This window comes from Aulonocara stuartgranti, assembly GCF_965226115.1.
Source record: "Aulonocara stuartgranti genome assembly, chromosome: 3".
Classification (NCBI taxonomy): Eukaryota; Metazoa; Chordata; class Actinopteri; order Cichliformes; family Cichlidae; genus Aulonocara; species Aulonocara stuartgranti.
In genome coordinates this window covers 3,016,661-3,033,047 of record NC_138941.1, presented here as the reverse complement: position 1 = coordinate 3,033,047, position 16,387 = coordinate 3,016,661, and the positions used below count along the sequence as shown (strand labels likewise).

The 16,387-nt window shown below is 42.0% G+C and overlaps 1 protein-coding gene across 1 annotated transcript in view; it reads right to left on the bottom strand.

The window, feature by feature from the left end:
- The window catches only part of LOC309702399 (uncharacterized protein), a 162,972-nt gene that overhangs the window by 113,345 nt on the left and 33,240 nt on the right, over window positions 1-16,387 (bottom strand). Inside the window, exons 2-6 of the mRNA XM_082527116.1 lie at window positions 14,738-14,906; window positions 10,825-10,958; window positions 8,878-8,937; window positions 8,376-8,509; window positions 5,523-5,619 (exon numbers count right to left, since the gene is read on the bottom strand). The gene's annotated coding sequence lies outside the window, so the exon portion shown is untranslated. The remainder of the gene's footprint in view (window positions 1-5,522; window positions 5,620-8,375; window positions 8,510-8,877; window positions 8,938-10,824; window positions 10,959-14,737; window positions 14,907-16,387) is intronic.

Here is a 16,387-nt window from a genome sequence, read left to right as displayed (position 1 = left end):
CCTTCCATCCCATCATTTCATATATCACTCTGCACTTGCTATGTGAGAACAAGGCACAACTTGCTATTGCAATAAACTATAATCTAATTATCCACACCTAACAACTCTTACACTTAATCTATAATAAAATGATGACAGAAAAATGTTATAGCCCTGCCTTTAGTAGCCTCACACAGCTCCTGCTGTTTCCTCCTCATGTCCTTACCAGCCATGTCTGCACAATGTTATATCATGAGGAATATTTTTTTTTAAAATCCATCTAAATAAAACACACACATGCACACACACACAGTGACATGTTAGACCTTCTTCAGAATACTGTATATACTATGGGCATCATGGTGCTGATCCAGAATCCTTACATTATTATTTATTACTAGAGCTACAATAATAAAGCAATGAGGAGGGGGAAGTAATAAATATGAAATAATGTATTTATGATGATTCCATGTGTTTCACTATCCACTCTGTGCAGGGCAAAGCTTATTACATGTTTAAACTGTAGAGATACAATCATTTTACTGCTGTAACATCCAACTTTTGTCTTATTTAAAATATAAATCTAATATAATCTGCTTCTTAATGTATGTTCTTTAAAATACAGCGTGTGTTTTTAATATATTATAATTATAATAATTATTATGTGGACATGCATATTAGATCGTTTTTAGTGAAATATAATCCCTCCAGAAAGGCAGGAAAAGCCCGGAAACTTACTTTAAAACTAAATATGTTCCCTAAAACGGTGACAGAGCTACAGACCCATGACAGCCTTACACAGGTAGCCAGCAGCTGTGACCAGCACTACCTGTGCAGTTAATAAAAGGACGGGTAATGTTTGTCGCGCTGTTGCACACACAGCACGCTCGTTTGTTTCAGTTCGTCAGTAGCAACAAGACAGCTTACCAACGTGTACGTAATAAGCTAATACTCCTGGGTGCTACACACTACAGTGTGCGCTGTACACCTACTTACTGGTTGTGTCGCATCAGTCTGTGTCTCTGAGTTAACTTGTGTTTCTCCTACAGCTCCGGACCGCTAAAAATGCGCGTGCTCTTTGTGAGCTCGTTCCCGGCTCGTAACCAGCGCGTTCTGCCGTCAAGGGCGATCATTGGTTAGATGTGATCATGTGACTGATGGAAGCCAGATCCTTTTATTTAGCAAAACTGTGATTAATAGTTAAATATTATTGTTGAGGGGCACAGACAGGACTCCGCACACACACACATAAAAAAATAAATAAAAAAAATTTAAAAGTTGCCTCAACAAAAGGGCACTTTGGGCACTCATCAGGAAAGGGGCGGGTGCTCAAGCCCCTCTAGCCCCCCCCCCCCCCCCCTCTGCACGTCCCTGAACTGGAGGACACTCAGGACTTACACAGGCTAATGATAATGATCAGGGTTCATATGCCTTTTTCAGGGTCAAATTCAAGCACTTCTTAAGCACTTTCAAGGTCCCTTTTCAAACTTTTCCAGCACATCCCTCCCTCATCGCCAAAAAAAAATGCATGTTTCAATTCACATCACCTCAGTAAGACCATGTGAAAGTTAAGACAAATCATCCTAGGTGAACTTAAACACCTTTGTTCCCTTTTTGTTAAGAAATAGAAAAACACTCCACACAAAAATACTGCAAAAGGAAACTGTCGCCTTATATACAGAGTGTATAAACTCAAAATGCACATGTCACTTAAAAATTAAGATGTGAACAAATCAACTTGTTAGATATTCTTCTCCTGTTGAAAAAACCCCCAAAAAGAAATAAATAAGTCTTCTCATCAGATATTGATGCTTCTTTCCTGTGTGACAGAAAATAGGAGACAGATGTTTGTTTGTTTTTTAAGTTAATTCCCAATAAAGCTGTTTTACTGCTAACTACATTGCTGTCTGTATTATTGCTGAAGTCCTAAACGATCACCTTTAAAGTAGAGCTGGGCGATATGAGATTTTTTCATATCACGATATGTTTTTTTCATTTCAGGCGATAACGATATCTATCACGATATAAGCCAAATAACTATATTTGTAAGATTTAAATGTGCCGTTGCTCACAAGTAAAATGTGAAATAATCAGCAGCTTGTTTTTAAATATTTATTTCCCATAATAAGTTCAACAGGGTAGATGTACTTAAGGAACATGAGACTTTTTCAGATAAATAAAGGCAAATATTGCAAACTACACAAAAGGCAGCCGCTAAAGCGTTTAAGTTTCAAAATAGAACAAACGAAACAGACTAAATTGTCAATTCCACTTAGAAACAAAATATTAATTCTAAAAATAAATCTTAGTTTGTTTTACAGAAGAACAGACAAAACTGACTAACTTTTGTCAATATCAAATAAACTGAGAACTAAAAGGAAATTCTCAATCTCTCCTTGTTGTATAGCTGAGCTTTTCAAACAGTTTTAACAGTTACTTTAGTCTGACAAAAGCCGAATGACGAATTAGCGCTTCCAGTCAGAGACTGAGGCTACGTCCACACGTACACGGGTATTTTTGAAAACGGAGATTTTCCGTTTTCTTTTTAAAAAATAATCCCGTCCACACATAAAGGCAGAAATGAAGGAAAACGCTGCTATGAACATGCCAAAGCAGCAGGTGGAGCTAGATTCCTAACCGTGCCGAAATGTTGGCCAATCAGAAGTCTAGAAGCCTCGGTGGGAAAAAGTAAACAAAGCTGCGGCATAGAAGCAGAACCGAGTCGTATGTGTGGAGGGACAGTAACTGTGTGTATATGTAAGCATTTAAACACTGCAGAGAGTAGAATTAACAGTATTGTAGAAATTCATTGCACCGAAACAATAACGTGGCGCACAGTGTGACGCATGCACCAGTTTATTGTATTTCCAGACTTGCTTTCGGCACAATTTACAGTGCACGCTACTCTGTTTTTTGTCAGACTTGAAATAGCCGAAATACCTTCACACTACGGAACTTTGACAATCGTTTGACAATCTCTCCGGCGTTGGAACCATCATCTGTTTTCTCTTCGGTCACGCTCGGTTGATTTTTCTAGTCGGCACACTCATTTCCTCCATTACGCGCTGGCTGCTTCCCAAACAAACACACGTGCGGCTACTTAGTTTGGATTGGCTGACCTTTTTTTTTTTTTTTTTTTTTAAGAGGACAAGAGCGGCGAGGTCTATCGCGATAGCTTAATTTCTCTATCGAGTAAAAGTTATATCGCGATACATATCGTTATCGTTCTATCGCCCAGCTCTACCTAGAAACCAGGTCAATGTGTCTGTAGGTTCAGTCATCCAGGTCATGTGATCTAAGGAGCTTGGAGAGAAAAGAGACGTCTTTAAGTTTCTGGAAGACGTTTCATCTGAGAAGCTTCTTCAGCTGTAAAACCAAACGGTGGAGAGTCCCAGATATTTAAACCTGAGAGGGAAAGAAAGCATGTCGCTGACCCACCACTGATGTTATTTCAAGGAGGAAACTGAGAGCCTTTGCACCAGGAGCACAAACATCAGCTCCAGCAATGATCCACTGATGTGTTTTTATTCCATGTATGAATGTTGTTATTGACAGAGATGACGTTTGTGTGTCAGTGATGCAGTGACTGTTGTTGTTACCTGTACAGGCTGGTTAGACTCTATGAAACAGATCATACAGATCTCTGCATGTTAGAAGAGACTATTAAAGGTCATGAATGAGACAAAGGCAGGGAGGCGTCCTTTACAGCTAAACAGCAGAGTGAGAGAACAGCCAGCACCTCTACATTTATCACATTATACAGCACATGTATGATACTGACAGGGATGAGAAGAATTTAGTGATTCTGATCCCATCATTGATATTACTTATTGATTCTCAGTAGCTCTGCTCTGACAGTCACCACCATCACTGAGCAGCATATCAAAGACATTTGTGCACATTAACTGCATGTTGTGGCTCAAATGTTTGTGCATGTTGGAGGCATTTCCTCTTTGTTGTGATCAGTGTTGGTCATTACTCAAAACAGTCATTATTACACATATTACACAGAACACTTTAATTAAAAGTAATGGAGTACGTTACTTCATTACTCCTCATAACATTACTTTGATGTTAAAATGAACAAATGAGCATGTAACAACATAAAGCTGAGGTACAGCCCCACACACCAACACAGATCCTGATGAGGTCACGTGATGTTTCTCTGAGTGTTTATGAACACAAATCAAAGATGAAACAGCACAAAGACACTTCAAAGTGATTCTACTGTAGAAACATGAACAGGTAGAAACCTGCAGCCTGACTGCTCATCACTTTGTTACCTGTTCAAGTTCAGCAGCAGCAGCTCACTTTATCACGGTGCTGGTCTGGGGTCAGTGTTTACTCAGCTTTAACTAGTGATGTGACGTTCTGTATCGAGGCTTCGAAGCGTGTGTCGAGTAATGGAGGGGGCGTTTCCGCGAAGCGCGTATCGAGGCTTGCTTCATTTATGGGAGGAGCTGAAAATGATGACGTCCGAAGCCTCGCTGCCCGGCTGTACCACGTGTCTGGTTCAGGAAGCGGTTCGAACTTTGCCGCGAGCTATGACAGCGATATAAACCCCTCAGACAAAATGTGGGCGTTTGATGGAGAGTTGCGGTTAGTGAGAGTTAGAGACAGTTTAGAAAAAAAAAAATCGCCTACGACCTGCCACAGTGGAGAAACTGTTTCTTTTTAACAAAAACCAATGATGTGTCCCCTAAACACTAATCACTGTCCTTGCCTCAATGTTACAAAAGCACAACCACTGTCCACACCTCACCTCACAGTATATGATCATTTCCATTTTAGGCATTTCCAAATAATCATGTTCCATACTGCCAGTATAAATATACACAGTACACTGCATCACTACAATATACATGTTTTACACACTCCTTTTGTTGTTGACATTTACAGGCTGTGTGCAAAAAGGCCACACTCTTCAAATTCATGCCAACTAATATTTTTACGTCCAGTAGGTGTCCTACTAGAGCAAATGAAGCTTCAAGAAGCTTCGCGTTGGGGTGAACCAATTGGATGAAAAGCTTCAGTGCTTCATGAGGCTTCATCTGCCCATCACTAGCTTTAACCTCACTCTGGGTTCTTGGCTAGCCTAGCTTTAGCTTAGTGTTAGCATGCTGTGTGCTAGCTCAGCGTCAGAGCTCTGCAGGTGTCTCGTGTGTAAATATTAATCACAGTGAGAGTAAAGGAGGTAAAGGGCTGTGACGTCATCACGTACGCTGCGTCCTCTGTGGGCTCTGAGTGAACTCAAAGTACAAACTACAAGTACACAAACACGAACGTAGCTCAGAGTGGCGGACACACTCGGCCTCGTTGGTCCAGCTGTGAGTCCGTTACCGTGAACTATGGAGCGGCAGATTTGTGCTGAACTAAGCTGCACACAGCTGATGTTAGCCAGGAAACATTACACACTGACTTTAATGGAGAGACCGGAAATACAAACACACACAGTTTGTTGTGTGAAGAAATCAAACACGAGCTGAACAAACAGTAAAGTTCCTAAAGACAAACTGTTAAAGGAGGAAACAAAGCAAACTTACAGTTTCTTCACACACCAACAACAAGCTCCACTCCACACCTGGACACTAAACACGGACACACAGGTGAGCTGCTTCCTGGAAGGAGGCGGGACTCCACCTGAAACTCAGCACAGGTGGGAGGGGCTCAGCTCTGTGTGTGCTGATGTGTTAACTTTAAAAATATGCCGTCTGACTGCTCAGACTGAGTCAGAGTAAAGTTCACATGCTGACGTGTGGAGACATGAAACCTTGTTGTAGCTGCAGGTGTGAACACACTGATCCCAGATCAGCTCTGCTGTATTTGTAACATGAACATTTCTGCTGCAAAGCTTCAAATGTTCAGCATGTTTCTCTGTTTCCAGTCTATAGATCCAGTCACACTTTCTACCTTCACCTGTGCAGTAAAGACTGAGAGCAGAGCTGAAACCAAGCGTCCAATCAGTGAGCAGCATCAACACCTGAGCTTCATTCAGACTCTGTTATTGAAGATGTTGTTGGTACAAAGTTCATCTGCTGCTCACATGAATCCATGAAAGATTTATTTCACTGAATGTTTCTTCAAAGCTCATTTCAACCTGTTGAAGTCATGAATGAAAGTGCAGACTGAGAGTGGATCACATGATGTTTGAGGTGTGTCATGTGACATGTTCAGTATTGTCACACATGTCTAGATTGTCCCTGATATCATAACTGCTCAAACACTGATGATTATATTTGAAGAATTATTCCTGATGGCAGCAAAGTTTGAATGGAGCTCTCTGTCTGTGCTGATTTGTCGCCCTCTGGAGGTCAAAGCACAAACTGCATGATGTCACTGTAACCACCACAGTGACAGGAAGTGTTTTTATGACTGAAACACTGAAATGATGCTAACGGCTGTCGTTAGGCTCACTGACAGCAGTGCTGATGTGTTCATGTCAAACACTGGCTCAGGTCAGACTCCTTCATCCTTCTCCAGCGTGAGGCCGCCCTCAGACCCACAGGAGCTCTGACCTTTGACCTCCTGACCCTAACCATTTTAGTCTTGTTGCATCTGCAAATCCATCCAAACTGTAGCCGAGCAAAAGAAGCTGGAAGCTGTTCTATGAATGATGTTCATCCCAGAGTTTCTGTTAAACGCTGCTGCTGTGCTACATTTGTCATTTCCTGCTTTCACTACCATCCATGTCAAAGTGCTGAAGTCATCTGATCACTTTAATGCAGTAAAGCAGGAGCTGTAAGTCTGACATTTATTTACTGTCATTACAAACACACACATCTGGATTAGCATTCAGACAAAGGGCTGAAAAAAAATCAGCATTTGATTATTATTATTATATATCCTGTCTATCTGTCAGTGCTGAAAGCAGACGTCACTGATCACATGACTCTGAGGGATGTTTCCAGCACTTTGCTGAATCTGAGCCATGAAGATTTAAGGCTCAGCTCTGAAGGCAAAGCAGGTCTGAGCCTGTGTTAGCAAGCTGTACCTAATAAAGTGGCAGCAAGGACTCAGTCAGTAATGATCAGAGCCAGCAGGGGGCAGCACAGAGAGGTGAGGAGCTGTCAGAGAAGCAGGCTCACATCAGACTGGTCATATTCCATCATCTATACCTGAAATAATCATCAAACACACGCAGAGCAGAAACATGTGGAAACATCTGGAGCTCAGTCTCAGTTTGATCCCTCAGAGGTTTACCTCAGTCCTGCTCCTCTACTTCCTGTTTACAGCGCACATCATGCTGTGTACTGAGGGTCATGTGGTCAAATTGCTCGCTCTCTGTTACTCTGACAGAGAGCGAGCACAGTTATCCTAATGTGTGACATCACTTCTAACCACAGAGCATTCAGCTTTCACAGCAGCCAACATCCTGTCACACTGAGCATGTGCAAACACAGCAGCCAACATCCTGTCACACTGAGCATGTGCAAACACAGCAGCCAACATCCTGTCACACTGAGCATGTGCAAACACAGCAGCCAACATCCTGTCACACTGAGCATGTGCAAACACAGCAGCCAACATCCTGTCACACTGAGCATGTGCAAACACAGCAGCCAACATCCTGTCACACTGAGCATGTGCAAACAGAGCAGCCAACATCCTGTCAAACTGAGCATGTGCAAGCACAGCAGCCAACATCCTGTCACACTGAGCATGTGCAAACACAGCAGCCAACATCCTTTAATGATAGAACAAAATTCAGACATCAAAGTTTCTCACATTACAGAATCAGATGAACAGACATGAAGGGATATTTGTGGTTTTATGCACAGAGTCAGAATCAGACTCAGAGGTGTTCCTCGTGATGTTTGGTGATGGAAACAGTCTCATCGACGTTTCCATCACCAAACTAGAGAAACTAGTAGCTGCACGCAGCAGAGTTTAGCACAGCTGATCTCTGTGACGCATCAACAGGAACAACATGTTGTTAAACAGGACTGTATAAAGACTCAGAGTCTGACTCACACCTGAACAATGAGGCTGTGCAGCATCGTCCTGTCACACCTGCTAAACCACTCGTATCAGTTTGAGCCCGAACAGTAACACGGTCACATGACCGACGAGGCCAACGCGCCCAGACGAACGTCTTCCTCGTGGAACTAACTTGTTCCTGTTATCAGATTTGTGAGCAGCAGCTGAAACTACCACACGAATAAATGTTCTTCAAACTGTTTGATTCCAGCCAATCAATAATCTATAATCATGAGGATTCAAACACAAGAGCGGAACGTGTGGTTACATTGTAACCTTGGTTCTCTGAGTGAGAGACTCTCTCCCCTCTGTCACATATGGAACAGAGGGGAGAGAGAGTGTTGGTGTGATGGAGAACATCAGGTCCAAACATCACAGAAACAAACAAACTGTTAAAGGTGGAAACAAAGCAAACTTACAGTTTCTTCACACAGAGACACCAACAACAAGCTCCACTGTCCCACTCTGATCCTGTCTCCTCCTCTTTTATTCTTGCTCTGAGCTCTTTTTGGGTGTGTGTTTCTGTCTCCACCCACAGGAATGCATTGATACACTGTTGATAACGACTCGAGAGCAGACGTGTGACAGAAAGCAGAAAAATAACCTAAACAGCTAAATAACGTAAAATAAACAGAATATTTATTAATATGTTTAATTTCTCTTTAAAAACTTTTCTGCTCCTCAAATCCTTTGTTTAAGTTCAATCTAAGGAAAGAAAAGCGTCTTCTTTAAGTTTCTCAAAGAAGTCCACGATCTGTAGGCTCATGGAGACACTGTGTGCTCACAGCTAAAGGCTGCAGTCAGCTGTGTCAGAGCGTCCAATGATCCTTTAATAAACACTCAGAGCTCCATGTTGATGAAGCTGTCATGTGTGAGCTTGTGAGGCTCCTTTAAACTGGCTCTGCTCTGTCAGATGCTCACCTCTTCTTCACTGTCTCATCAATCTGCTGCACTCTCCATCTCCTCTGTCTCTCTGCTGTCCTGTTTAAAAAAACAAACAAATCAGCGTTAGCCAATCAAACTCTGTGCAGATGCTGCAGCTACAGCTGATATGTCATTCAGCTGTTCATCAATCAGCTTCTGCTGCTGTTTATTCGGCTCTTACTCTGAACAGGTGCAGATCTAGGAAGATTTTCTTGGGGTGTCAAAATCAAAGCGTTTGTTTTTTCAAACACATGTGCAGGTGTTACACATGGTTTTCATAAAGTAGCAGCCAGTTGAGGAGGATGACTCTGAGGATGATGAGGTAACTTTTACAAACATGAGAAACCTCATAGATGGGAGCCAGGAATCATAAAACTAAAATCAGTTGGCGTTATCATCACACCTAATGCGTTATTTACGAACACGTTAGTCCCAACACTGATTGTTACAGGATACAGCAGCAGGGAAAAGTTCTGGACTGTCACGATTGGTCAGAATTAGCCCAACAAAATATAACCAATTTTACCTTTTTCTAAAGACAGAAAACACATCTAGTCCTTTTTTCTTTTACATATATTTTTTTAATTAATCAACAATAAAGCTCAACGCTACACCAGCTTCTAGCTTTGATTGACACAAAACTTAAAAATCAGCCTAATTCTGAGGAGTCACTGCATGACACTCACAGTCTTTGTCATTGTTGATTCTTAGCTCACAAACAGTTCTTATAAGGACTAACTAGTGCTGACAGTTTAGCTCTTCATAAAGTTACAGGAGGATAAAATAAACATGAGATCGTTGAAATAATCCTGTCTGATCACACGTGTGGACAATAAACGCTGTAACAGAAAATGAACAGTAATGTAACGACACTCATCTCTCACGTCTGCACTAAACTAAAACGTCACTACTTCCACATCTAGTTGGTTTTAATGGAGGCGGAGTCTCCCTGCCCAGTGCGCACTCAGGATAATTAACTTGTCACAACACAGGAAGTGAGCGCATGTAAATCAGAAAATCAGGTCTTGAAACGCAGTGAGGGAAATGAAGTGAAAGATCTTCGTTTTAACTGACAGGTTTCACTGACACTCAGAGACCTGCAACAACATGAAAACACATCACTGTAACACTCAAAACTCAATCATATGAAATCATAAGTGAAGGACTGTGATGATGTTGTGTTATGGAGCGTCTGCTGAGTCCAACCTCTAAGAATTACGAGTCTGGACTTTAATGATTAATGATTCAAAACTCAGACATCAAAGTTTCTCACGTTACAGAATCAGATGAACAGACATGAAGGGATATTTGTGGTTTTATGCACAGAGTCAGAATCAGAGTCAGAGGTGTTCCTCGTGATGTTTGGTGATGGAAACAGTCTCATCGACGTTTCCATCACCAAACTAGAGAAACTAGTAGCTGCATGCAGCAGAGTTTAGCACAGCTGATCTCTGTGACACATCAACAGGAACAACATGTTGTTAAACAGGACTGTATAAAGACTCAGAGTCTGACTCACACCTGAACAATGAGGCTGTGCAGCATCGTCCTGTCACACCTGCTAAACCACTCGTATCAGTTTGAGCCCGAACAGTAACACGGTCACATGATCGACGAGGCCAACGCGCCCAGACGAACGTCTTCCTCGTGGAACTAACTTGTTCCTGTTATCAGATTTGTGAGCAGCAGCTGAAACTGCCACATGAATAAATGTTCTTCAAACTGTTTGATTCCAGCCAATCAATAATCTATAATCATGAGGATTCAAACACAAGAGCTGAACGTGTGGTTACATTGTAACCTTGGTTCTCTGAGTGAGAGACTCTCTCCCCTCTGTCACATATGGAACAGAGGGGAGAGAGAGTGTCGGTGTGATGGAGAACATCAGGTCCAAACATCACAGAAACAAACAAACTGTTAAAGGAGGAAACAAAGCAAACTTACAGTTTCTTCACACAGAGACACCAACAACAAGCTCCACTGTCCCACTCTGATCCTGTCTCCTCCTCTTTTATTCTTGCTCTGAGCTCTTTTTGGGTGTGTGTTTCTGTCTCCACCCACAGGAATGCATTGATACACTGTTGATAACGACTCGAGAGCAGACGTGTGACAGAAAGCAGAAAAATAACCTAAACACCTAAATAACGTAAAATAAACAGAATATTTATTAATATGTTTAATTTCTCTTTAAAAACTTTTCTGCTCCTCAAATCCTTTGTTTAAGTTCAATCTAAGGAAAGAAAAGCGTCTTCTTTAAGTTTCTCAAAGAAGTCCACGATCTGTAGGCTCATGGAAATTCATTTTGTTGTTTTTTTGAGCAGAAACACCAGAGTGTAGAGCAGGAAAACGATCCCAGCAGGACGTCTCTGTTGGGGAAATATCCCAGTTATTCCCCTGAGCCTGGTTAGTGAACTGAGTCAGAGCTGTTCATCGATCCTACAGGTGCTAACATACAAACACGATCAGCAGCTTCTCTCATATGGAGAACACACTTCAACATCTGCAGCAAATCCTGTGTTTTATGTTGATGTGACCAACATCTTGTGTTGAGTCTTTGAAGATGAGGAGCCAAACACAGACAGTGGATCCAGAAGGACTGTTTATTCAGGGCTTTAATACGACTGAACTGATGCTTCACATCCTGTTTAGAGACGATCGACCAACACAGGCTCAGTCCTCACTCATCACACGGACTTCAGTCACACTGGGATCAACAGAGGAGACTGTTCACCATCACAGTTCAGCAACAATAATCAGAGCTTTTCTCTCTTGGTGAGGATCACATGTTCTGACACACAAAATATCTTCTGCTTTAACTCGTCTCTCCTTTTTAGTTTGGTTGTCGTGTTTTTTACTCTTTGTTCCTGTCAGTGTCAAATATGAGAGCAAACTGTTTTATGCAGGAGCCAAACCAACACCAAGCTGACCAAGAGAACCTATAACACCACCAGAATTTATTATCCAGACTTTACTGACAGATTTATGTGCAAGTAAAGCTGTTTTTTAAATTATGTTCACTGCTTTCAGCCAAGGAAGCATTCGTTCTTAAAAGTTCACGAAACGAGTTAATCCAGTTCAGCAGAGTTCCAGTTTGTAGCACAGCTGATCTCTGTGACGCATCAACAGTAACAACAGTAGGGGTGGGCCATAGAAACGATATACGATAGAAACGATATAAATTTGGCCAACGATAGAGATTGTGACTATACCGCATGTTGATGATGTCATCAAGCTGCGCCTGTTTTGGTCGAAAGCATCGCAGCAGCTACAACAATTATCATCTGCAATTATGGCGGGCGACAGTCATAACAAAGAGATGAAGCACTATTGAAATATGGCGAAAGCCAAAAAGTTAGCATTCATCCTCCAGCTTCACTGTGCTAATGTTATGCTAACATAGCTGTGTCGCTAGCAATCATGTAGCACAACATTATATACCAGGTAGTCCAACTTCAGTAACCCTGCAAACGCCACTGCTGTTTAGTCTTCATTTATGTTGGAAGTGATAGCAGAGCTGTACGTTTGAATTAGTTTCAAAAATCTCTCAGTCAGAATATGCTATGAAATGTTTAGGTGGAAACTAGCGAGCTAACTTCCTGTTAACTTCTAACTCCGTTAAATTGAATAAATTCTGTTTTCATGGATGCCTGGATGTAGGGCTGCTCGATTATGGCAAAAATGATAATCACGGTTATTTTCATTGAAATTGAGATCTCGATTATTTGACAATATTTATTTAACAATAACAATGTGTTGAATAATGACTTTAAAGGTTGTCAAAAAATAATAGTAAATAGTGTGCAAATACTGATAACAGTGCAAATGTTTGCAATATAAAAAAATAAATGAAAAATGTAAACATCTATGTTTAGTGAACTTTGCAGTGTTGCTCTGTGGTGCAGCTATGACACCGTAGCAAAGTTTACACACAGTCTACTTGATCCACGTCTGACTGAACCCATAATGTTTCCAAACCACTGAAGTTTTTTTACCTCTTTTCAACCAACAGCAGTCACTCTCCTCTCCAAATAACTTCTGTTTAGCTTTCCAAGCTTCCCTCGGGTCCTCTTAATCAGCGGTCCCCAACCCCCGGGCCTCGGACCGGTCCCGGTCCGTGAGTCGTTTGGTACCGGGCCGCGAGAGTTGAGGCTCAGGTGTGAAATGTATAGTTTTCAGGGTTTTTATCGGTTTTCCATGTTATTTTGTTATCGTTTTTATCGTTGACTTGGTTTTCCTGGGTCTTTTCACGTGTGTTATGAATAAATCTTTTTTTCGGTACCGGCACTAGTTTTATTTTGTTGTATTTATCCGCGACACCTTAAAGGCCGGTCCGTGAAAATATTGTCCGGCATAAACTGGTCCGTGGAGCAAAAAAGGTCGGAGGCCGCTGCTCTTAATTGTTGTGACACGTGTTCGAAATGCAGAGAGGTGCGCTCGATTTGCCACACGGAGCAGCGCGAGAGTAAAGCACGAGGGAGGGGCTAATAATCGGCTCAGTCATTTTTAATGATCGTTGAAAGCCCAGATCGTAATCGAGATTAAAATTCCATTAATTGAGCAGCCCTACCTGGATGTTAAACTTAATTGTTACACCTGGTAAAGCAGCAACACTGATGATTTAATTAAAGATGAAAGAATTTAGACCATTTTTAACTCTTTGTGTTCGTTTGACTTTGGGACCTGAAGCTGTCGGAGTTTTGGACCCAGATTACTCCGTGAAGCTCCTCACTACGGCAGCCCTAATGCTCTGACGATCCATCAAGCAGTGCTGCTTACCAAAGTTGTACTAAAACATTTTTAACAGATTTCTGCAGCCAAAATCGGTTCGAGGTCAGTAAGCACAACCAGAATTCATACATAAGGCCCACTCTCGATTTTTGAGGAAATTAAAGGATTTTAAGTGTGGAAAATATGTTATACAGAAGAATATATCGTGATATGGATTTGAGGCCATATCGCCCAGCCCTAAACAACAGGTTATTAAACACATCAGTTTGATCCACAGATCAGATCATACATCAGGTTTACTTCATGTAAAATAAACGTCTCACTCTATGAGCTCCATCAGTCTGTGTACCTCCTCATTGTCATTTCTGAGCAGAGTTTACCTGCACACTTCCTCATGTCTGACAGTGTCACAGTGTGTGTGTGTGCCAACATTAACCAGCTTATCATCAGCTGCTTGTGCTTCATGAATAACTCAGACTGACAGAGTGATGAACAGAGCACAGAGGGAGGCTCTGCTCTGATCCATCAAGCAGGATTCACATAGTAACATGTTTTTCCTTTGAACACTTCATTGTGTTTAACTTGAAACAGATTAAAAAGTGTTCGATTGTGCACTTCACACAGTCCTGAGTCACAGAGGCTTAAATGTGTTTGATTCTGAGAGGCTTTACTCCTGCATCAACATCAAGTATATGTAGGATTTAAACCGCAGTGAAAACATCCTTAAATATTGATGGTGTGTGAGAGAGTCTGTATTTACTTCTGATTATCTCTGTTTGCAGTGACCCTGAACTGAGCTGGAGCAGCTTCATGTTGTTTTGACGTCACTCAGTAAAACCTGAATGTCGGCTTCTGAAGAACAAACTGGTTTCATCTGTTTCCAGTTAAAGGGACGATCATTGTTCCACCAGTGATGTTGGATCCAAAGTTTCATTCAGATCGTTTTAAACTGTTTATCAAAGACAAATGTTTGAGTGCAGAGTTACTGACTGATAACCAGAGTGGATTCAGCCAATCATCAAATCATCTCATTGGTTTTATTTTATGTAAATACAAACGTCTCACTTCCTGATCTGCTCATAAAGTTCCTAAAGACAAACTGTTAAAGGAGGAAACAGAGCAAACTTACAGCTTCTTCACACACCAACAACAAGCTGCACAGCTGCACACTAAACACAGACACACAGGTGATTCCTGGAAGGAGGCGGGGCTTCACCTGAAGCAGGACAGGTGGAGACTTGATAGGAATTTTCCCCGTACAGGGAGGAGGCTGATCTTCAGATGAGTTCCTGTTAAATCTGATGAAACAAAGTTAAAAGTGGACTCAGTCTTGTCTGATTTCACTCTGTTTTTCACTGAGCAGGTTTAAGTTTTATTAATGAAAATCAGCAGAGCTTGGTACTGATGGAAGACCCTCCTCTAATCGTTGTCATTCAGAGTGATCCAACCTGTTTGTGAATGCAGCTCACAGACTCTCCACATTTCCACACGACTTAAATGGTAAATGGCCTGCATTTGTATAGCGCTTTACTCTACATTCAGTCATCCACCCATTCACACACACATTCACACACTGGTGATGGCAGCTACATTGTAGCCACAGCTGCCCTGGGGCGCACTGACAGAGGCCAGGCTGCCGGACACTGGCGCCACCGGGCGAGTCCCTTCATGCATCGTTGACCAACGTGGACGTGGTGGAGTAACAGTTGTGGAGAATGCAACAGCTGAGGTTTGAGAAAAGGAGCTAATAGCCAAGGTCAGCGGCTCTCCTACTTCCTCATAAGGAAACTTCTCAGGTGGATGTCTTTCTCTGTCAGAGCGCCTCCACCTTACTGGCTGTGGTGCAGTGAGATCTGAGTCAGTCTTGGTAGGAGTCAAGTCAGGTTCATCAATCACAACATGGTCTGAAGACCAAGCACCTGAGTGAACATAGTCAACACGACTTGTGCCAAAGACTTCAGGTGTGTCAGGTTGGTGGGTTTGCCAACCAGGTAAGGACATTTCTGGTATAACAGTGTCAGAGAAGTTCTGACGTGCACTGTTGGGCTTCCTGTTAGACTCTCTTGGTAAACCTCAGAGCCTGACGTCTACAAACCAACTGTCCTTTGACATTTTTAGATGTGGGGTCAAAAGCAGAGCTGATCGAGGATTTCAGTGATGGCTCCAAATATCTAACCTGCACTTTTACATAGCAGCTGCTCCGTCTGTCAGTAATTTAAAAACTTTTAATAAGCTGCTGTTTCTCACTGACCGTCAGCTGTAGCTGAGCAGGATATCATTGCATTTGAATCCTCCTCGCTCTCTTTAACCCGAGTTCCTTCTGATTGGTTTCCTGGTTCTACAAAGAGAGTCTGCTGCCTGAGGGCCCCACCTCCTCCTCCACCTACTGCTGTGGACATTTACAAAACGTCAATCCAAGAAAAATTGTCTGGTTTGTAATAGATAGTCATTTTTTATTAGAGTCTACAGCAGGAACCAACCTGAACCTTGTTATGAGCTGAATCAGTGCTGGACTGTAGAAATGCTGTTTCAGTGGCTGCTGCAGGAACTAACATGGAAACGTGTTCAGCAGCTTTCCAGCTCTAATATAGGAAACACAAGATCAGAGTTTGGACACACTGGAACCAAACAGTTTTGTCTCGGACTTTTATTTCAGCATCATCGTTTGGGTTGAATTAAAACCTTTCAGCAACGCTAACCAGACTTTACGAGGTAAACGTGTATCTCCAAGAATGTCTTGCTAAGAGTCGCGTGTTCTGGGAAACAACACACAAATCAG